The sequence below is a fragment of the Chrysemys picta genome, chromosome 3 (genome assembly GCF_011386835.1).
Source record: "Chrysemys picta bellii isolate R12L10 chromosome 3, ASM1138683v2, whole genome shotgun sequence".
NCBI classification, from domain to species: domain Eukaryota; kingdom Metazoa; phylum Chordata; order Testudines; family Emydidae; genus Chrysemys; species Chrysemys picta.
This window is the reverse complement of record NC_088793.1, coordinates 174986852-175010128: the sequence shown is the minus strand read 5'-3', so window position 1 is coordinate 175010128 and position 23277 is coordinate 174986852. Positions and strand designations below refer to the sequence as shown.

General features: G+C 49.1%; 1 protein-coding gene across 2 annotated transcripts in view; it reads left to right on the top strand.

The window, feature by feature from the left end:
• The first annotated feature begins 1944 nt into the window (after nt 1-1944).
• SRBD1 (S1 RNA binding domain 1) overlaps nt 1945-23277 on the top strand; it is a 229492-nt gene continuing 208159 nt past the window's right edge. For both annotated transcript variants that reach the window (XM_065589554.1, XM_005296117.5), the window contains exons 1-2: nt 1945-2085; nt 4147-4292. The gene's annotated coding sequence lies outside the window, so the exon portion shown is untranslated. The remainder of the gene's footprint in view (nt 2086-4146; nt 4293-23277) is intronic.

Below are 23277 nucleotides of genomic sequence, written 5' to 3'. Positions count from 1 at the left end.
CCAGCAGAAGGTGGTGTCCAGCTGCAATGTCTGGGGAGCTGAGCAGCACCTTCTTTTTTCAGCCTGGCTGTGCAGCTCTGCAGTAAGAGTAGGTATGCCCGTTCCATCCCCCTCCCCAACACCCCACCCCACCTCTTCTCTGTCTCCTCTCCCCAGATGAGCATGCTGTGGCTGTGCTCCTCCCCCACCCTCCTGCCGGCAAACAGCTGATCGGCGGCAGGGATGGGGAGGGCAGGAAGGGAGCAAGCTGTGAGAAGAAGCAGGGGAGGGGGACCTTGGCTGCCCTACTGCAGCAGGAGCCTCAGTGCCAGGAGCACCAAGCTTCTGCCCCCGCAGGAGAGAGCAGGGGGCGGAGAAGAGTGGGCCTGGTCGGGGCCCCCCTGGAGTGTGGGCCCGGCTCCATGGAGCCAGTGGCTCCCTGGTAAATCCGCTACTGGGTGGGGAGGCTGCAGGGTGATCTCCCACCTTCGTGCAGCCAGTAGCCTGTGCTCCCCACTGCCATGCTGGAGCCTCTGCATTTATATATTGACAAATAAAACTTGCAGAATTTTAAAATATTGTGCACAGAATTTTAAATTTTTTTGGTGCAGAATGCCCTCAGGAATAAGCTTCCTCACAGCTTGAGTTCCAGCTTTGTCTGTGTTGCTTAGGCGGAACTACAGCTGTACAGCACACAGAGACATCTAGTGGCTGAATGCAATTCTGAATCTTTCAGACATTGATTAGGTTAAGGCAGGGGTGGGCAATAATTTTCAGGGGGGCCACACCACCAATTTTGGTAAGTCATCACAGGCTGCACATTTCTACTATATTAATGGAGAGGGTGCAGGGTCTGGGAGGGAGTTTGGGTGCAGGAGGGAGCTCCAAGCTGGGGCAAGGGGTTGGGGTGCAGAAGGGGGTAAAGGGTGTGGGCTCTGGGAGGGAGTTTGAGTGTAGGAGTGGGTTCTAACCTGGGGCACGGATGCGGGAGGGGGGTGCAAGGTGCAGGCTCTGGCCAGGAGGCGCTTACCACAGGCAGCTTCCGGCTGGCAGAGCAGCAGGGCTCAGGCAGGCTGCCTGCTTGCTGTGGCCCTACGCTGCTTCCAGAAGTGGCCTGCTGCTGCTTGCATGTCTCTGCACATCCCTTGGGGGGAGGTGAGGTAGTGGGTCTCCATGCGCTGGCCGCGTCCACAAGCACAGCCTCTGCAGCTCCCATTGGCCGGTTTCTGCCCCGCTACTTGTGGGACTTTTAATGGCCCAGAGATCGTGAGGGGGCAGCCAAAGAGCCTGGTGGGCTGGACAGAAATGTTAGATGAGCTGGATCCAGCACGCGGGCCGTATTTTGCCCACCCCAGGCTAAGGTATGAATAAGGCTTTGCCAGCCCTGTCTATACTGAGCCACACTTTGCATAAACTATAGAACTGCAAATAAACTCATTCCACTCTTGAAGTAAATAACAATAGTGAGGTTAACAGGGGCTAGAAAAGGAGGGTGCCAACTGGAACATGGGATTGTACTCGATACATAAAGACAGCATGGACAGGAGCTGGACTGGACCACGCTGAAAGTGCGAAAGGGGGCCAGCTGGCCACACTGGTGAAGCAGGTATCCAGGCTGACTTTGGAGAGCGGTGAGTTCTCCTGGAACTTGCTCCCCGAGCCTTGCCCTATACAGCAGAGCTAGCACCGCATTTCCAGTGCTTTTGCTTTAGAAAAGGAACGTTTGTTTTAAAGAGCATGTCCGGGAGAGGCGAGCTACACCCCCCTCTAATGACAGCTCCTTGCAGCACAGTCCCCGCGAGCTGCTCCCGCGGCTGGGGCACAGCACAACAGCCACCCCCCGCCCGGAACTGCTGGCGGGGCCGCTAAGAACTCAGCGCTCAGCCCGCGCACCGGCCACGGGGCTCCCGGCAGCCGGGCCACGCTCGCCCCGGCCGCAGCCCCGGCCGCGGATTGGCGCCAGGCTTGTTCCTTCCGGGGCCGCTCGGCCGCCGCTTCCTGCTCCTCCCCTTGCGCGGCGGGACTAGGCCCGGCAGCCGCGGCCTGGTTGGCGGCCCCTTCAAACCCAGCTCCGGCTCCAGCCGCCGCCAGCAGCCAGGGGGACCGGTGCGTGAGCTCTCCGCGCCGTGCCCGGGCCGGGAGGGGGCAGCGGGGCGTGCGCGGGGCAGAGGGGAGCGGGCTGGCGCTGCCGCCCGGCGGCGGAGAAGGGTCCGATGCAGGGGGTTGGTTGGAGGGGGCTGCTGGCCTCTTACCCCCGTGACTGCAGAGGGGAAGAAACTCTCCGATGGAAACAGCCCTTCCCCCGAGTGGGGGCTCCGCGCTGCTGGGGACCCCATGCTGCGCTGACTCCGGGTTCCGGGGCGCAGAGCACTGGCAGCCCGCAGCGGCTCGGAGGGGAGCGGGGAGCCCCCTCTGTGACACTGCGGGAGGGTAGGGGATACCTCGGAGTGGGGAGTGGTTAACGGGAGTGTGGATTAAAACGGCTTGGGCCCCCCTCACCCGACAGCGAAAAATCTGTTCTCGCCCCTGGGCCAGCCGGAAAACCTTTCTGATGATGGGGCAACGGTTGCTGTTTACCCGCAATCACACACTTAACAATAATGAAAAATGAATTTTGTTATTGGCATGACAAGCTGTGCAGTGGTTACCAACATGCAAAAAGACACACCGCTCGTTTATCACTAAGTGAAATGCAAGCCACTAAATTAAACTAATTGAAAGGGGACTCTAGTGCATAAACCTAGGGTGTATACCTGACTCTGCTACTTGAGGAAGTCATTTGCCTCTCTCTGCCTCAGTTTCCCCATCTGTTAAATGGGAATGATAATATTGACCTCCCTTGTAAAGTGCTTTGAGATCTATGGACAAAAAGTGCTATATACAAACTAGGCGGTGGTAAATATTTGTCCAGCTTTGGACTTCATTGTGTTTGAGGTATTATCCTCTGTCCACTTTTCAATTGTTATTATCCTTCTTCTCATTCAGTGACAGGTTCCTACATAGTATGGGGCTATATCTCCCATTCACATGGAGGAGTGGGGTCATGGGGGGTGGTTTAGGAGAGTACTTATTACAAAGTTCACTGCCCTGATGCACAGCTAAGAATCTGTTCTCACTCCTGGCCTAGCCAGGAGTAATTTCTGATGATGCAAAAACAACGAGGAGTCCTTGTGGCACCTTAGAGACTAGCAAATTTATTTGGGCATAAGCTTTCATGGGCTAGAACCCACTTCATCAGATGTATGGAGTGGAAAATACAGGAGCAGGTATAAATACACGAAAGGATGGGAGTTGAGGTCCCTAGTGTGAGGTCAGTCTAATGAGACTATTCAATTAACAGCAGGATAACAAGGGAGGAAAAATAACTTTTGAAGTGGTAATGAGTGTAGCCCATTTCAGACAGTTGACAAGAAGATGTGAGTAACAGTAGGGGGAAATTAGGTTTAGGTTTTGTAATGACCCAACCACTTCCAGTCTTTATTCAGGCCTAATCTGATGGTGTCCAGTTTGCAAATGAATTCCGGTTCTACAGTTTCACATTGGAATCTGTGTGGCAACAATTGCTGTTTAACCCCAGCCACGCATATAGCAACAGTAATGCAAAGTGAATTTTATTATTGGCATGACAAGTTGTGCATGCTCTTTGCTCACAGCTACTGGGAGCAAATTCGGGGGCGGGGAGGAAGGGAGCATATTCTGTGTCACACTGGCATTCTGCCCTTCCAGCGGTGCTTCCTTCCCAGCTCCTGGGAACCGCTGTCTCTCCCTATCCAGCAAGTTTTGGGTGCTCTTTAGCTGTTCACCCCACCCTATGGGCTGGTCTACACTGGGGGGGCGGGGGTTGATGTAAGATACGTCGACTTCAGCTACGCTATTCCTGTAGCTGAAGTTGCGTATCTTATTTTGACTTACCTCCCGTCCTCACAGCGCGGGATCGACGGCCGCGGCTCCCCCGTCGACTCCGCTACCGCCGCTCGCCCTGGTGGAATTCCGGAATCGATGGGAGCGCGTTCGGGGATCGATATATCGTGTCTAGACGAGACGTGATCTATTGATCCCCGATAGATTGATTATTACCCGCCGATTCGGCGGGTAGTCTGGACGTACCCTATATATCTGTCCTGTTCTCGCCAGCTGTGTAACCCTCATCTCTCTCTCTCCCTCCAGCTGGTACTGGGGCCCTCCAGATTTGTACTTCTCACCTTTGGCTTGTTTTCTCCAGTGGCGTTTGCGTACCCTGGCTATCTATTCCTCCAGCTTATGTGTGCAAAGTTGCTGGCAGTTTTGCTGGACCTGGCCCTAGGAGGACTCTGGTAAGTTTACTTCCCCCCCCACACCCCGTGAAGTCTAATTTTTAATGGTCCAAGAATGGAATGGCCAGGAAAACCTGACAGCACAGATAGTAGAACAAAGTTTTCTAGCAGCAGTAGTGTGAGTCGTGTCTTCTGCTTGTTGTTGGCTGTATGGTCCTCACACCTCTGAGTTTCTCTTCCCACAGCTTCTTCCCACGCTGACGCTGGAATGCAATGGAGTTGCCTTAAAATGATGAAAGTAAATGGCAGCAATTATACATATGGTGTAGAACAAGACTATTTTGTTGGTATTAACAATGTGGTAAAAAATTACGCCCCCCTCCCCCTTACAGAATCTATGTTTTTTTTTTTCTAGGTATTGTAACAACCTGCTACTCAGCTCTTGCTATGTCAGTTAAAGTTTGTTTTGGGGCTGTCTTGGGTAAACTTAAAACTCCTCTCCTCAAAGCCCAGTCACTAAATGTTGCTATCATTAATATTTTGTTGCCTTCCCTGCTGTACAGGCAGGATGACTGGTGAATTCTGTTTGTTGAGGATTAGCAAAGAGCTTCCTGTATAGGCAGACCTGCAAAATAGTGCCCCTTGTAGGGAAAATATCATTTTGGATTAACTGGAAGACAGTTTAAAACATCTCCCTCTTTGCTGGTGAAGGATTTTGGTATGATTGTTTCAATGAGAAAAAATATCATTCACCTTGGTTTTTGAAAATGTCATGGTTTCAAACTGAGACAGTCCAGCAAAGTGTAAGGTGCAAAATCCAATTACTAACAGATTTTCTTTGTTTTTTCCCCTTTAAAATTTCCTGGGAAATTAAATGCCAAAACATATGCAACATCAAGGTTATGAGATCTAGAACTCAAAAGTCAGGACATTTCAAAATATGAGATTGCGGTAGTTAAGTTAACTTGACCGTGTTGCAGAAGTGTAATACTTTCCATAACTCCTAACTCTGGTTAAATGTGAACCTTAGTGTGTTACTGTTTGTTAGAGTATACCATATAAAACATACAGGATGTTAACATTGCAAGGGCAACCTTTGGGTTTGGAATTCTTGACTATATTATACTAAGATAACAAGACTTAGCATTGCATTAATGCTAGCTTTTTGCTTTTAATCATTTCTAAATTCATGTAAGTTTAGCCACTGGAAGTTGATTTTCCACCATACAACAAGCAACTGAATGACACGAGGAGCATTTCCTTTAGGTTCACACGTGACTGACTTGGCTCTAGTCCTGCCATACCTAAAAAAATATTTTCTCAACCCCTTTTGGAGTCACAGAATCGTAGGACTGGAAGGGACCTCGAGGGATCCTCCAGTCCAGTCCCTTGGACTTAAAGCAGGACTAAGTATTATCTAGGCCATCCCTGACAGGTGTTTGTCTAACCTGCTCTTAAAAATCTCCCATGATTGAGATTCCACAACCTCCCTAGGCAATTTATTCGAGTGCTTAACCACCCTGACAGTTAGAAGTTTTTCCTAATGTCTAACCTAAACCGCCCTTGCTGCAATTTAAGTCCATTGCTTCTTGTCCTATCTTCAGAGGTTAAGGAGAATAATTTTTCTCCCTTCTCCTTATAACAACCTTTTATGTAGTTAAAAAACGGTTATTATGTCCCCTCTTAGTCTTCTCCAGATGAAAGAAATCCAATGTTTTCAATCTTTCCTCATAGGTCAGTGCGGAATAGAGCGGAAGAATTACTTATGTTTTGCTTACAACACTCCTGCTAGTACATCCCAAAATTATATTCGCATTTTTTTGCAACAGTGTTACGCTATCTTTGTAACATAATGAGGCCCCAAAGGCCAATCCTGCTTATGGTCCACACGCCTTCTCTCCTCCTCTCCTGCATCCCAGCCCTATCTGTGAGTGCCTGTGTGTGCATGTTTGGGGGAGAAAAGCTGCATTAGGTTTTCAGGCCATAAGCCGAGCTCCAGGTGTGCAATCACCTCTTCTCAGTATGCTTTGCATGAACTGAGTTAAGATATCATTGATCATAAGTAGTTATGAAGGACTAAAAGAATGTGCCATTCTCTGTGTTGTATGCCAAGATTTGAATTCCAGCATTTATCTACATGCATTCCAGCTATATTCATTGTGTTATGTGCAGCTGTATTGAATGGAGGAGGGTTGGGTGGAGTAGCATGGCAGAGTGGTGACTGTGATATGAAGAGACGTGTATGAGTACCTTGAGAGAGCAAGTATGCCTCATGGTAGTACTGAGTATTGTAGGCTATGTTGCGGAGGTGAACACAGGTGTCTTCTTATCATTGGGATTGTCAGCAGTCTGGTGACATATATGTCTGGTCTCCAGTGCTTAGTGAGGGTAAGTGAAGGAAATATCTCAGAAGAAATGCTCTGGGCAAGCATGAAGGGGAGGTAATATTTTGCAAGTCTGGTGTGGTTTGTGTAGATTAGGCTCAGTGTTTGAGTGTAGGCCATGTGTAGGTCACTGCTGTTTGCTATACCTGACCTAAACCCAGTGTAACTCACATCAGCTCAGTGTACTGTGTACCCCTCTGGAGATGGGTTGGCTGCAGAGGTTCATGAACGTTTGCAGACTTGGCTTAAAGAGATGGGTCTTTTAGTTCAGGCAGTAGAGACTCATTGAATAAAATACAGAGGTTCCTTGTTGCAGGGCACTAAGTTTTGCCTTAGTAAAGAGAGGATGTTAAAATTTGTCCTCCGAGTGTTCATGTGCTCTATTCCACAAGTATTCTGTAACGTCTTTGAGGGTAGAGTGCTAGTACATTTGTTGTTGGTGTGCTGGGGCATCACTCACAGGGGGCAGGATTGATTTTGCATTGCGGGGATGGCATGTGACTTAATTCTTTCATTTCCCTTGTTTTCAGAGGTTTAAATTTAGCTCATCTGGAAGGTCCACTGAGGAGTCTTAAATCTGCATTAACAAAGTTTTGGCGGATTTAATCCACTTTATTTTAAAAAAGTTTCAAGGCTAAATCATTTTTAACACCTGTGTTCTAGATTAGGTAGAGATTTAGGTCCCGATTCTCATCTCACTTGCAGTATGAATCAAACAAAATTCCATGGAAACTGAATTGTACCCTTATTAAACTAGCATAAGAGGCACATCTGATCCATAGACTAATGCACAGTTGGTGGATGGTTAAACTTTAAAGTGAAATTTAGCAAAATCAAAAAAGTGAAAATAGTTTTGTTCCATCTTTTTTAGTGTTATTAGCTTCTTAAATTATTTGCTTGTGTTTAAAATGTATGGATTATGGCATCTGCATGGCATTTCAGATTAAATGGTGTAAAAATTCAGATTTTTGTTAAAGGTCACCGCCCCCTTTCAGTATGTCTGGGAATAGCAAGAGAGACAAGGTGGGTGAGGTAATATCTTTTATTGGACAAACTTGTGTTGGAGAGAGACAAGCTTTCGAGCCATATAGAGCTAGCTCTTCTTCAGATCTGGGGAAAAAAAGAACGAGGAGTACTTGTGGCACTTCAGAGACTAACAAATTTAGTTGGGTATAAGCTTTCATGGGCTAAAACCCCCTTTAGCCCATAAAAGCTCATTCCCAAATAAATGCGTTAGTATCTAAGGTGCCACAAGTACTCCTCGTTCTTTTTGCTGATACAGATTAACCACTCTGAGGGCTTGGCTACACTGGCGCTTTACAGCGCTGCAACTTTCTCGCTCAGGGGTGTGAAAAAACACCCCCCTGAGTGCAGCAAGTTACAGCGCTGTAAAGCGCCAGTGTAAACAGTGCCCTGTAAACTAATCCCCTTGTGGAGGTGGAGTACCTGCAGCGCTGGGAGCGGTCGCACTTCAAAGCGCTGCTGTGGGAGCGCTCCTGGGGCAGTTCTTTGAAGTTCTGAGTGTAGCCAGGGCCTGAGATCTGGGAAAGGTATTCCAAACATCACAGCTAAATGCAAGGTGGAACACATTGTTTAGCATAAGTACTTAGCACATATTCTAAGGGGCTATTCAAAGTAGAGTGGCCCATTAACACCTCTGCAGTCAAAAGACAAACAGAGGAGGCTAATGGGTTACAGATTGCTGTAATAAGCCATAAATCCAGTATCTCTGTTCAGTCCATGATTTTTCCTGTCTAGCAGAGTTAAGTATCAGAGGGGTAGCCGTGTTAGTCTGGATCTGTAAAAAACAACAGAGAGTGCTGTGGCACCTTTAAGACTAACAGATGTATTGGAGCATAAGCTTTTGTGGGTGAATGCCCACTTCGTCGGATGCATGTAATGGAAATTTCCAGGGGCAGGTATATATGCTGGCAAGAATCAGTCTGGAGATAATGAGGTTAGTTCAATCAGGGAGGGTGAGGTCCTCTGCTAGCAGTTGAAGTGTGAACACCAAGGGAGGAGAAACTGCTTCTGTAGTTGGCTAGCCATTCACAGTCTTTGTTTAATTCTGATCTGATGGTGTCAAATTTGCAAATGAACTGGAGCTCAGCAGTTTCTCTTTGGAGTCTGGTCCTGAAGTTTTTTTTGCTGTAAGATGGCTACCTTTACGTCTGTTATTGTGTGGCCAGGGAGGTTGAAGTGTTCTCCTACAGGTTTTTGTATATTGCCATTCCTGATATCTGACTTGAGTTATGAATTTAAGCTCCCAGGCTCATCTTTTGAAAGTGTTGGGCAGGTTTCCTTTGAGGATGAGAACCGATAGGTCAGATATAGAGTGATTTCTCTGTGAAAAGTGTTCACTATTTTTGGTCTTTTATAATTTTCCTGTCTGAGTTCATTCGAGAGTGTAGTGATTGTCCGGATTCATGCACGTAGTTGTTGTTGGGGCATTTAGTGCACTGGATGAGGTACACCACATGTTGTGATAGGCATGTGTTAGATCTATAGATTTTGAAAGTTGTGTTGTGAGGGGTGTTGATCATTGTAACAGTGGAGATATGTGTGTAGGTTCTGCATCTGTTTTTGCATCTGCTTTTAGTTGGTGTGTCCTGGTTTGTGAGTAGCTTGCTTCTGATGATGAGCTTGGAGAGGTTGGGGGATTGTTTGAAGGCCAGAAGAGGGGGTTCAGGAAAGATTTATTTCAGGATGGAGTCTCCTTTGAGTATGGGTTGTAGTTGTTTGATGATACCCTCTCTGGGTTCCAGTGTGGGGTGGTAGGTGACAACTAGAGATGTGCAGTCAGAGAGGGTTTTATTTCTGTATTGAAGCAGGGTGTCTCGGGGTATTTGGGTGGCCGGTTGCAATCAATTTATCTGGTGGAGTGTCCTTTTTCTTGAAGTCAGGTTTAAGTGACTTAGGATGCATATCCCAGACTTTCTCCTTGGAGCATATTCAATGGTATCTGAGTGCCTGGCTATAGATAACAGATTTCTTGGGGTGTTTGGGGTGGTTCCTGGATCTATGAAGGTAGGTGTGATGATCTATGGGTTTCTGGTATATAATAATTGTCTGTAGGGTTCCATTTTTGAAGCTGATTGTGGTGTCTAGGAAGTTGATACTAGTGTGGGAGTGTTCCAGAAAGAGTTTAATGGACCAGTGGTGGGTGTTGAAGTTGTATTGGAAATCTATGAGGGAGTTTAAGCTGTCAGTCCAGAGAATGAAAATATTATCTATGCTAAACAATCTGTTCTACTTTGCATTTAGCTGTGATGTTTGGAGTACTTTTCCCAGACCTGAAGAAGAGCTCTGTGTGGTTCAAAAGTGTCTGTCTTTCTCTCTTTCTCCAACAGTAGCTGGTTCAATAAAAGATATTACCTCACCCACCTTGCCTCTCTAATATCCCGGGACTGACATGGTTGTATCTACACTGGGAATAGCAAAACATTTACTCTTTTGACTATTATTAAAAAAGTAAAAAGTAATATTCTGAGAGACAGATATGATGTCATGATATTGCAATGTAGCATCATTGTATCATGCTGTGATTAGGGAGATGGAAGTATTTTTTTTGTCCTGCATTTTATAAACACCAGCAGACTAACTAGCTGAGCTGGCAATGTAGAGAGCAGAGTGGCAATCCATGCACTTCATCCCACCATGTACTCCTGTGCCTGCCTTGCCCCTGCCACCACTAGGGCTATTGCATACTGACATCATTCCTGCCCGGCCTTCAGATTTCCAGTTAAGCTCATCATGAAAGAGTGTCTCTAGCATCTATTTATAGGCAAGGGAAAACTTGAGGCACAAAAGGTTTTAAACAGAGTCCTGAATAAATTGAACCCACTCAGACCCAAGTATCTGCCTTCCACAGATGCTGCCTGGGGCAGCACATTGTAAGGGGCGGCATTCTGGCCAATTTTGGGGTGGGCAGCCCAGCCCTGCAGGGGCACGAACTAGCGATCCCCGCCACTCCCCGCTGCCTGCATCAGCCTCTGCCTCCCGCGCCACTCTGAGCCCGGCCTGGCCGAGCCGCCTTTAAAGGAGCGGCTGAGCCAGCACCTCCTGCAGCCCCTGGGGGCTCTGCCTGCCCAGCCAGGAGAGGCAACCCAAGGCTGGAGGGCCCAAGCACTGCCTTCCACAGATTCATAGATTCATAGATTCTAGAACTGGAAGGGACCTCGAGAGGTCATCGAGTCCAGTCCCCTGCCCGCATGGCAGGACCAAATACTGTCTAGACCATCCCTGATAGACATTTATCTAACCTACTCTTAAATATCTCCAGAGATGGAGATTCCACAACCTCCCTAGGCAATTTATTCCAGTGTTTAACCACCCTGACAGTTAGGAACTTTTTCCTAATGTCCAACCTAGACCTCCCTTGCTGAAGAAACTGCAAACTCCCTCTGCTCTGCAGAAGACCAGCCTGATCAGCAGCGGTGAGACCCTGCTCACCTGGGTTTCTCTGCCTCCTACTACTGAAGAAACTGCAGCAAGGGAGGTCTAGGTTGGACATTAGGAAAAAGTTCCTAACTGTCAGGGTGGTTAAACACTGGAATAAATTGCCTAGGGAGGTTGTGGAATCTCCATCTCTGGAGATATTTAAGAGCAGGTTAGATAAATGTCTATCAGGGATGGTCTAGACAGTATTTGGTCCTGCCATGCGGGCAGGGGACTGGACTCGATGACCTCTCGAGGTCCCTTCCAGTCCTAGAATCTATGAATCTGTGGAAGGCAGTGTTTGGGTTTGGTGATTAAGCATTTGAATGGCAGATTTTTAAACCATTGTTAAAGGGCCTGTCTTCTCAGTGACACATTTCCTGAAGGGGGGGAATACAACATCTCTCCGACTGTTGCTATGTATGTCTGAATCTGGAGAAACCTGGGCTGGAAAATGGGGCGTGCAATCTTGGATTGGAAATGAGGTACACCAGCTCTCTTTCTCTGGATAGAGCAGAGCAAGGTTGTTACACAGACCAAGGAGCTCAGAGAAGGAAATTGCTTAGGAAAACATTACGTGTCTCATTTCTCCTCTGTAACTAAGCTAAGTGACGCTGCCTTTCTGGGTCCTGTAAAATATTCAGAGGAGATATGCTATGTGAACTGTTTTCATCTGATTCTCTCTTAATTTTTATTTTTTAAGGAAGCTACTGTTGTGTGGGTGTTTCACACATTCTGCCCTTAAGGAGAGCAAAATACTTTCACCTTGAAGGGGAGATATGGAAGCATAGGTGCTCCAGGTGCTTAGCACCCACTGGCAATAGAGCTGCAGCCCCAGCCAGGGATCAATAGTTCCTGGGCAGCCCTGCCCCCACTGATCAGCTAGTAGACAGCTGTGTTAATTGCCTAGCAGCTGTTCAACTTTTGTGGTCCCTGGTCTTGCTGCAGCTGGGGCCCCTCTTCCAGCAGCCTCAGGGAACAGCTCCACTGCTCCAGCCAGGGTTAGGGGTGGGCGATGGGGGGGAGCGCAGGCTGGGCTCCCTCTGCTCTGCAGAAGACCAGCCTGATCAGCAGCAGTGAGACCCTGCTCACCTGGGTTTCTCTGCCTCTTACTACTTTTTACCCATACTTGGGGCTCAAACTATGGTCTGATCCTGATATTACTCTCTTGGGATCAATCGTGGATAATTTTCACTACCCACTTCCCTTTTGGGGAAGCAATAATTAAAAAGCTATTCAGGGACTGGGGTAGAATTTATGGTGCAAATTTAGGTCATTTGATTAAGAGGTTCCCAATATATGTCCTCCCCCTGCATTATGAGCTTCTTTTAATTTTCAAAGTATTCAAAAATCAACATGCATATTGAGATTATCAATGCCACAACAGGGGCAATGGTACAAGTTTGGAATAATTTGGTTCAGGCGTTCCTCAGATACTGTCTCCCCCCAATAAGAAGAAAATTTTAATATTCCAGTTGCTCTAAAACTGACATGCATAGTGAGATTACCTTGAACAATGGTATTCCTCAACTGAAACTGAGGTAGAGGGGAACTCCCATTGAGATGAATGGGTCATTTCACACTACCCAGAGCTATTGTGTTAGATTATTCATCTCTCTGGAGCAGGGGTCCCCAATGCAGTGCCCGCGGGCACCATGGCGCCCACCGGGGTGTCTAAGTGCGCCCACGTACTGGCCAGCGGACAAGCATCCGCTGAAATGCTGCCGAGAAGCAACGTCATCCAAGTCATCCTATTTTCGGCGGCGACGCCTCTGGATGACGCTGCTTCTCGGTGGCATTTCAGCAGCAACGCCTATTGACGTTGCCGCTTGTCGGCGGCATTTGGGGGATGCTCGTCTGCTGCCACGGTCCTCCGTGGCTCGTTGTCTGGTGCCCACCAGACAAAACAAGGTTGGGGACCACTGCTCTGGAGCATCCTAATTCATCTGAGCACACCCCACTGAGGTGAATGGGCCATTCCACACATCAACAGTGCTCCTGTACTTCAGAGGGCTGTGCAGACCCCCTTCCTTTACACTAGCTCCCTGAAGTAGATACAACATCTGGGGCTTCCTGCTACTCCTCTTGCTGCCTCCAGCTGGTAGATGTGCTCCTCACAGCCCATCAGTTACCATCCTCCTTTCTTCCTGTGGCTTGTCCATCCCTACCCAGGGCATGGTGGGGCCAGGCGGAGGGCAGAGCTGGTAGCTAAAGTGGCAGATCATTCCCATCCCACAGGTGCCCTCCAATCATCCCACCTCACTAACACCTCTTCCTCAAGAAACAAGGGAAATTAACTGTCCAAAAACATGGTTAAGGCAGGTGTTGTTTACACTACAGCACCTTTGCCAGTATAGCTATGCCCGCAAGACTCACCCCTGCTTAGTACCCTCTTCAACTCAAGAAGTGTGTTTCATATTCTTGCTTGCACTGCCAGTGTGACATGCCTTCTCTGGCTTGTCAGATTGGGTTTATATCTGCTGTTGAATCACAGCGCCACTCATTAGACTGATTCCCAGGCTGGTGAACCATCTATGGTACATTCGTATAAAAATTAATGAAACTCCATTGATTTCATTGGGGTTATTCCTGATTTACACTGCTACAAGTGAGGAGAGAATCAGGCATAGGCACTGACTCTGTGGGTGCTCCAGGGCTCAAGCACCCATGGAAAAAAATAGTGAGGGTAGTCAACACCCACAGCTGTTCAGCTGGGCTGCCGTTCAGCTGTTCGGCAGCTGGCATGGGACCTCGGAACCGGCGGAACGGGGGCAGGAAGAGGTGGAGTGAGGGCGGGGCCTTGAGGGAGGGGTGGAGCAGGGACAGGAAGAGGCAGAGTGAGGGCAGGGCCTCGAGGGAGGGGTGGAATGGGGTGGGGCATTGGGGCAGAGTGGGGGTGAAGCACCCACCGGGAAAAATAAAAGTCAGCGCCTATGTATGGAAGGTAAAATGGGGTGTCTGGAGCCTAAGCCCCCATGTGTAGTCTCTGCCTACAGGGCATGCACATAGGGGTCCTCTCCTAGTGAAGTGTGTTACAAAAGGCTATGGTTGACCCACACCAGTGGAGACACTGCAGGATCAAGGAGGAGGTGTAAATTGGAAGAGGTGTGACTCTCTCATCCTCTGCACGAGTCTTTGAAGGAGCCCTTCCATATATAGAATCAAATCCCTAAGGAAGGAAAAGGAAAGAGAGTAGTGGACATTTTTCTCTCTTACCCTCCAATGTACATCTCCTTAATACGAAAAGCAACCCATGCTTTCCCTCATCCCTTCCATGACAGGTGTTGTGGTGTTTCACTTTGAAAATCTGGTTAGCCTTGTTGTGATGTTGCCTTATGGCTAGGGTGACCATACATTCCATTCTGTCCGGACAGTCCCATTTTTAAGCCTTGACCCTGCCATTCCGACTTTTTTGGCAAAACTGGGCATTTATCCCGTTTGATAATCAGTTGGCAAGAGTAAACTGGACAAATACATAATTTTGCCAAAAATTGGTGTGCAACCCCTAGCAGGGCATGGAGGAATGTGCCGGGGGGAAGGGGGAGAAGCGAGCGGCAATGCCAGCCTCACACAGGAGGGAGGGCTCAGGAAAGCAGTTTGGGCTGCTCCGCGTTGGGGGTGGGGGTAGAGGGGAGCCTCAGGCTGGCCCTGCGCGGGTGGGCGGCCGGAGGGCCGTGAGCTGGCCTGTGGGGTGTCCCGTTTTCCCTTTGGGGAAAATATGGTCACCCTACTTATGGCAATTACAACAATGGGATTTTTTCCTGTACTCAGTCAAGTTTGGGTTTGATTAACGTTCCGTAAGCTAGTCTTACAAGACACCAGAGAGACCCATCCAAATAAGAGCAGACCTTGGGATAGGCAGCAAACCATAAACAGCTCTGTAAAGCAGTCAACATGACAAGCATTTCAGATGCCCCAGCTTTGGAGTGTCTACAGTTGATGTGTGGTTGTGTCTTGAATCTTCCTGTCTCACTTCCATTATCATCTTCCTGGAAATTATAATTTTTCATACAGACTTCGGGCATGTCTACACTAGAGTCTTAAATTGACCTATGTTAGGTCAACTTACAGGGTATGTCCACACTACCCTCCTCCTGTCAGTGGTGCACGTCTTCCCTAGTGGCTGAAGAGGAGCCGTGTGGGCGGCTGAGAGCAAGTTTTGGTTCAAGGCTTTGTTTAAGATGGCCTTTCTCACCCACCGTCTTCTTGCAAGATGGTGATTGACCCTCTCCTTAGGGCTTGTCTACACTGGCAAGTTTCTGCACAGTAAAGCAGCTTTTTGCGCTCAAACTGCAGATGTGTACACACTGCCAAGACACTTCGTGTGCAGAAACCCCTCAGTTGCAGCACTGCAAAAAATCCACCTTGATGAGAGTCATAAGGCTACTTGCGCAGAGGCTTCAGTGCTCTATTGCCAGTGTAGACACTTGATTGCTTTCTGTGCTGTAATTGGCTTCCGGAGCTGTCCCATAATGCCTCAAGTGACCGCTCTGCTCATGGTTTTGAACTCGGCTGTCCTGAAGACATGCGCCCCTCCCCTTTCAAAGCACCGTTTCTGACAGCTGTTGTGTGCTGTGCTGATCTGCTCCAGGACAAGAAGCAAACCATTAATGTGGAATGCTCACGCTGTTGAACACAGAGGCAGGGGTGTGTGTGAGAGAGAGAGAGAGAGAGAGAGAAAGTGCTGTGCGAGAGCCCAGGGAGGAAGGCGGGGGCTGATGTCGAGGTTTCCCCCTCCCGCGCCTCAGGAATGGTTGCTTCCTGCCGCTGTCTGAACTTACAAGACAGCATACTGACATACTCTCTGTCCCCCAAAACACACAGTCTCTCTCCCCCCTCCATACATACACACACAAACTCCTGTCACACACTGTCTCCCCCCCATTCAGTTGAAAAGCAGCTGGCAATGTAGTAGGATGCCCATGGAACAATGGGATTGGGAAACCTGCATCATGTGATGCTGTGCCTGCCCGATGAGCCATTGCAAACCCTTCCCAAAGCACCCTGTGGCCAGTTGCACAGTGGGGTGCTACCACAATGCACTGCTGTCTTTGCCATTGCAAGAGCTGCTAATGTGGATGCGCTCCAAAGTCACAAGGGGCACAGTGTGGACACGCCACAGGGGTTTAATTCCAGCGTTTTAATAAAAGTGATATAACTTGTGGTGCAGAAACTTACCAGTGTAGACATACCCTTAGTCAGGATCTCTCCAAGAGGCCTAAACGTGCTGGTGCCTTTGTCTTGTTAGGTGAAAGAGAGACAACTTGGGGTTCTTTGCCACTTTCTTTTATAGTCCAGTGAACCTTTGAAGTGGATTCTTTTGAGGGTTACCCTTCAAAGTAAAGTTTATTCAAGCAGTAAAGAAGGAGACATGGAGTCTGGTGGTGAAGGAGGCTTCATGCTTCTTTTATTTTCTCCACTTCTGTTTGCTGAAATCCAAACTGTTCTTTCTGTTTCATACCATCTCCTCCTCTTGCCTTTCAAGGACCTATTTACTACTTATATGTAAATTGAGGTAAACACACTTTCCTTCGTTGAAGATAGGCTTGTTTATCAGCTTTTGCCTAGGCAGGGCTTTCTGGTTTCAGCAAGGTAGGCACCCCTCCCTGCCGCCGATCAGCTGTCTCCCAGCAGGAGGGACGGGGAAGAGCTGATCTCCAGCAAGCTCGCTGCTCCTGGAAGGAGGAGAGGCGGGGGTAGGACCTTGGGGAAGGGGGTGGAATTGGGGCATGCCCCTCCAGCCATAGGGGGCACACACCAGTTAACTGTTTATGGGGCCCGTGGGGGCCTGCGAGCGATCAGCTGTTCGGCCGGGGCGGAGGGAGCGGGGGGGACGATCAGCAGTTTTTTTGCAGAGCCGGCAGCGGGAGCTGCCACCGATCAAGGAAGTATTTTTCCGGCTCTGAGTTGCTGATCAGTGTGGCCAGTGTAGTGTAATATACTACACCTGCAGTGCTGTTTAGCTGTTTTTTGGCCACCAGCCAATCAGCGAGGGGAACTCTGCTCCTGGAGCAGGGGCTGAGCGACCCCACAGGTGCGGCCCCGCCTCCTTCTCCTACCTGCTTCTTGTAGGCAGCAGGCGTGCTTTCTTTGGCTCTGCAGCTGAGTAGCTCCCAACCTTGCGCTTCAACCTCTCACCCAACTAAAGGCAACCAGTAGCACCAGAGGGAGGGATAGCTCAGTGGTTTGAGCATTGGCCTGCTAAACCCAGGGTTCTGAGTTGAGTCCTTGAGGGGGCCACTTAGGGATCTGGGGCAAAATCAGTACTTGGTCCTGCTAGTGAAGGCAGGGGGCTGGACTCAATGACCTTTCAGTTCTATGAGATAGGTATATTTCCATTTATTATTATTACATGTTTTGACAGAACAGTGGGTTTCAGCAAATCATAACTTTTCCCATGATACCTTACATGGCATGCTTTATATGAAATATAAAAAATATATACAAATGATGAATATGGGGGTTACAGTGCACAGCACACCGCTCCCCCGAGGTATAGAGCAATGGCTCTCAAACTTTTGTACTGGTGACCCCTTTCACATAGCAAGCCTCTGAGTGCGACCCCCCCCCCCCCCTTATAAATTAAAAACACTTTGTATATATTTAACACCATTATAAATGCTGGAAACAAAGCGGGGCTTGGGGTGGAGGTTCACAGCTCATGACCTCCCTGAGGGGTCCCGACCCCCAGTCTGAGAAACCCTGGTATAGAGTATCAGAGGGGTAGCCATGGTAGTCTGGATCTGTAAAAAGCAACAAAGAGTCCTGTGGAACCTTATAGACTAACGGAAGTATTGGAGCATAAGCTTTCGTGGGTGAATACTCACTTCCTCAGATGCATGTCTGGTATAGAGTGTCACAGCTAGAAACTCCAAGGCTTGGGACTTTTAAAAGGAGACTGGACAAAACATGCAGTAAGGATCAGCCCTGCATTCGCAGGGAGATGGTCTGAGCCAGGATGATCACAGAGGGCTTTTCCCCCTGTAACTTCTATAATTCCATCCCACCCTCCTGGGAGTACAAATTCTGGTACTAAAGACCTGGTGCCTGGATCCCATATTGCCTTGCACTGGAATTGGGAATTAGTGCCCTGACATGCAACTCCTCCTACTGTGCCAGTGTAGATCCTGCTGTTAGTACAGCTATTTGCAGGTGCCCTTGTGTTTAGCTGTACTTTTGGACTCAGTCCCTGAGTGTATCCCCACTAAACTGAGAGCTAAACTGACACTACTATCCTGCTGTGTGGATCCCAGTGTGCTTGTACTGTGAATTTTTGGCATTCATTGTGGCTATATTGTGGCTATATTGATCTCTCTGTGCTGGTAGTGCTACTTCCTTGGTGTGATGATGACATTATGCTAAGATGAATCCTGAAAATAGTATCCTGGTGTGATGGTGGTCACTCTGTGCTGTTCATGTGAATCTTGCATTTTTGTATGCTGTGTTGTTGTAGCCCTGTTGTTCCCAGGAAATTAGAGCGACAAGGTGGGTGAGGTAATATCTTTTGTTGGTGAGAGAGACAAGCTTTGGAGTTTCACAGAGTTCTTCTTCCTGAAGAAGAGTTCTGTGAAAGCTCAAAAGCTTGTCTCTCTCACCAACAGAAGCTGGTCCAATAAAATATATTACCTCACTCACCTTTTTTCTCTAATGTTTATAAATATGCTGAAAACAGCCTCCCCCAAACTGGCAAAGGTGCTCGGAGGAGGGGGCGGAGAGGAGTGAGCGGTGGGCGGGGGGAGGAGCAGAGTGGGGTGGGGCCTAGGGAGGGCACCCACCGGCAAAACCAAAGTCAGCACCTATGCCTCCAGCCCCCTGCCGTGAGTACCCCACGACCTGAGCCCACACACCCAGCCATTTGCCCTGACCCCTGCACTCCCCTCACGCCCTCCCCAGCCCCCTGCACCCCACCACATACCCAGCCCCCCCATGTCCTGACTCCTGCACCCTCCCACATCCCCACCCCCAGCACTAAATGGGAGCTCCTGCACCCCTCACACCGTTCTATTGTTAATAAAACCTGTGCAGCTATGTGCTGTGTGAAAGACAATTTCTGTGTTGATCTCCTGTCTTTTACAATCATTCCCCGGGGGGGCCCACAAATATGTTTGGTGCCAGGCCCACAAAAAGTTAATCCAGCCCTGGAGGGCAGGGAGGCAGGCAGGGAGCCTGCCCTGGCCCTGGTGCATGCCGCTGCCACCCTGGAGCCGATCCAGTTAAGCGGCGCTGGGCCGGAGCCTGTGCCCCTTCTGCACCCCACACCCCAACTCCCTGCCCTGAGCTCTCTGCTGCACCCCTGCCCTGAGCCCCTGCTGCACCCCGCACCCCTCCTGTACCCCAACCCCTAGCCCTGAGCTCCCTGCTGCACCCTGCACCCCAACCCCCTGCCCTGAGCCCCCTCCCACATGCTGCACCCTCCCTGCACCTCTGCCCTGAGCTCCCTCCTGCACTCTGCACCCCAGCTGCCTTCCCTGAGTCCCCTCATACACCCCGCACCCCTCCTCTGCCCCAACCCCTTGCCCTGAGCCCCTTCCTACACCCCCTCCCATACCCCGCACTCCCTGCCCCAGCCCTGCATGCAATTTTCCCACCCAGATATGGCCTTCAGGCCAAAAAGTTTGCCCACCCCAGTGTAGGTGATGAATACACTTCTGTTTGGTCCAAACTAAACAGAGAAAGCATTTTAAACTGGATTAGGCTGAATCTTTTATGCAAATGTCCAGGTAACAGGATTTTTTGTATAGTGTAGATGAAGATATATGTGTAGTTGGTTCCACAGTGACTGACTGAAATCTAAAAATGTGTCTTCTTGCCTTCTGCTTTGCTAAATTCTTTTGATGGCTCTGGTCAGCCAGCTGTGCTCTGTACTGCACTTTGGGAGGAGTTCATATGACGGTCACTCTTTTCCCAAGTGCTGTATTAGAATTGGTTATCATTTGTATTACAGTAGAAACTAGGAATGCCAGTTTAAGGATCAGGCCCTCATTGTGCTATGCAGAACAGAAAAGTAGCTAAGAGACTGTTTCTGCCCCAGAGATCTTACATACTATTGGAACATTACTACCCTTAGGTGGTATTCACAAGAAAAGTGACATGCAAAGCCAGTTTTCACTTTAAACATCAGGTGAGGAAAAATGTATCAAAAGACTTGATGAGAGGTTAGAAACCTTAGCCAGAAGCTGAGAGACAGACACAGATTGTACTCCAAGCCCAGTGCTGGGGTACCATAATGAAATTGGGCTTGAGGGAAGTGCTAAGCTTATCTAAGGGTATGTCTACACTGGCAGAGTTACAACGCCAGCAGTTACAGTGCTGCTCAGAGAGCGCAGAAGGGAAACTGCTGTTGTGTGTTCACACTGTCAGCTGCCTGTGCAATAGCATGTTCACACTTGTGGCACTTGCAGTGATATTTGGAGCGGTGCACTCTGGGCAGCTATCCCACAGAGCATCTCTTCCTCTTCTGCCACTAAGAGTTGTGGGAAGGCGGAAGGGATCACGGGGCATCCTGGGTCCTGTCCCAATACCCCATGATTCATTGCTTTGCATCACAGCAATCCCTGTGCTTCCATCTGCATTTGGCACAATCTTTCAACGATTTGTGTACTGTGTGCTCTGCCTCTTCAGTCTGCAGGAATGGATCCCGAACTGTTGACCAATATGCTGCCCGATCTGACTAAAACTATTCCTTAAGCTACAAAGGCAAGAGGAGTGTTACACTGATCTTGTCATGCGTAGTAGCTACGACACGAGATCACGGAGGTGCTGACGACAGTGGAACACTGCTTTTGGGCTCTGGAAACAAGCTCTGAGTGGTGGGATCACATCGTCATGCACGTCTGGGATGACGAACAGTGGCTGCAGAACTTTCGGATGAGGAAAGCCACATTCATGGGACTGTGTGATGTGCTCGCCCCAGCCCTGTGGCGCAAGGACATGAGAATGAGAGCTGCCCTGCCGTTGTAGAAGCACGTGGCGATTGCATTGTGCAAGCTGGAGATTGCATTGTGGAAGTGATTAGTCGCTAACTAGTTCGGAGTGGGAAAGTCGACTGTTGGACTTGTGTTGATGGAAGTGTGCAGGGCCATTAATTGCATCCTGCTCCGAAAAACCGTGATTTTGGTCAACATACAGGACATTATGGATGGCTTTGCACAAATGGGCTTCCCTAACTGCGGAGGGGCGATAGATGGCGTACACATTCCAATTGTGATCCTGGGAGACCTGCCTACCGCTTAATGCTGTGGCTTATGAAGCCATACATGTGGCACCTTGTGCCATACATACCTGTTACTAACTGGCTGACCCCAGGCAAGCACACATGAGCCACAAGACCCCCAAAATAGTGAGTAACCGCAGGGGCAGGGGAAATCAGTGTTCCCGGACCCTATTGTACACTGGGCACGTGGTTCTTGGGGAGAGCCAGCACTCTGGGAGTGGGGGCTGATAATCATTTCTGTCCCCATATTTTCCATGTGTTCATTATGGAAGATATTGTGCTGCTGAGGGTGAGCAGGGAATCAAGAGAGGGTCTTTTCCAAGACTGCGGCTTCTGCCCTGGCCCTTATGCGGCTTGCCTGAGTGCGGCAATGGTTCCCCCCGCTCTCCCCCGTGATGGCAGAGTGGCACGGGAAAGTTACCGTTAATGGGGCAAGAAACAGCAGCTCTGCCAAAGAACCTGCGGCAGCGGATTGCCCAGTATCTCCATGAGAGTTTCCTGGAGATCTCTGAGGCAGATTCCCGTGAAGTGAGGGAGTCAGTCAACAGTCTGTTCCGCTGCTCAGACTAGGCATGTGGTGGTACGTGCATCATACAGACACAAGCCTGCTTTCTGCAACCCTCCTGCACCCAACAGCTTGCTTCAGTGATTCCCAAAATCAAATCCACTTAGCAGGGGCCTCCTCTTCTGTTTGCACTTCGCTAAGATCCGACAGATGTGACTGGCTAGCTTCCTCTGGGGTAGAAAAGAGGACCTGGCTGCATGCATCTCTGACCTCAGAGTCAACCTCTGCCTCTGGCTCAGTCCACTCTCGACTGTCACGTGAACTACCAAAGTATCCACAGTGGCCTTCGCAGTGGAGGTGGGGTCACCACTGAGTATCACGTCCAGCTCTTTGTAGAACCGGCAGCTTGTGGGCGCAGCACTGGATTGGCGGTTTGCCTCTCGCACCTTGTGGTAGGCATTCCGCAGCTTCTTCACTTTGACCCTGCACTGCAGTGTGTCCCGGTCATGGCCCCTTTCTGTCATGCATCATGAAATCTGTCCGTAGCTATCACAGTTCCTACGGCTGGAGTGCAGCTGGGACTGCACAGCCTCCTTTCCCCCAAATGCTGATGAGGTCCAGCAGTTCGGCATTGCTCCTAGCGGGGGATTGCCTGGTGCTTGGAGCAGGCATGGCCATCTGAAAGATGCGCTGAGACCACTGCACGCGTCACTGAGCAAACAGGAAGGGGACGTTCAAAATTCCAAAGGAATTTAACGGGGTGAAGATGATGGTTGGTCACCTGAGGGCAGGGCAGTAGAGTTCAAACTGATGACCAGAGAGGCATGAACAGGCATTGTGGGACACCTCCTGGAGGTCAATCGCAGTGCTATAATCGACCGGGGTGTCTACACTGGCACTGCGGCGTTGTACCCCAGCGCAGAAAGCTGTACGCCTCTTGTCAGGATGGTTTTTTTACAGCACTGCAACTGCGCAGTTTCTGCACATTAAGTGGCTTGGCAGTGTGTACACCTCGGGAGTTACAATGCAGAAAGCTGCTTTACTGTGCAGAATCTTGCCAGTGTAGACAAGGCCTAAGACAATATGCTTGTAGGCCTTTTTTATTATTAACCTTTTTTCTCTCTTTGCTGTTGTTTTGAAGAATCTGGCTGAAGTCACTGTATTTTCATGCTGTTCATAGGCTCCCGAAGGGAAGTCTATATATAGCAGGGGCAAAACCCGTTGGACCTGCTGAGTAAGTGTGGTTGGTAAATGGGGATGCTGTAACCTGGAGACCCAGTCTAAAAGTGGGGTGAACCATAGGAGTCCGCCTTGAAAGAAGTATAGGTGTGAGCCTGTCACTTGAAAGGGGTGCCACAGAGAGGCCCAGAGAGAGGTGAAATGTTCAACTCACCCTGAACCATTACACTAATATGTCCTGATTTTCAAGAAATTATAACTTTACAAACTTTAATAACATTCTTTCGATGTAGTTATTTTGCAGAAGCTACAAAATTAAAATGAAAT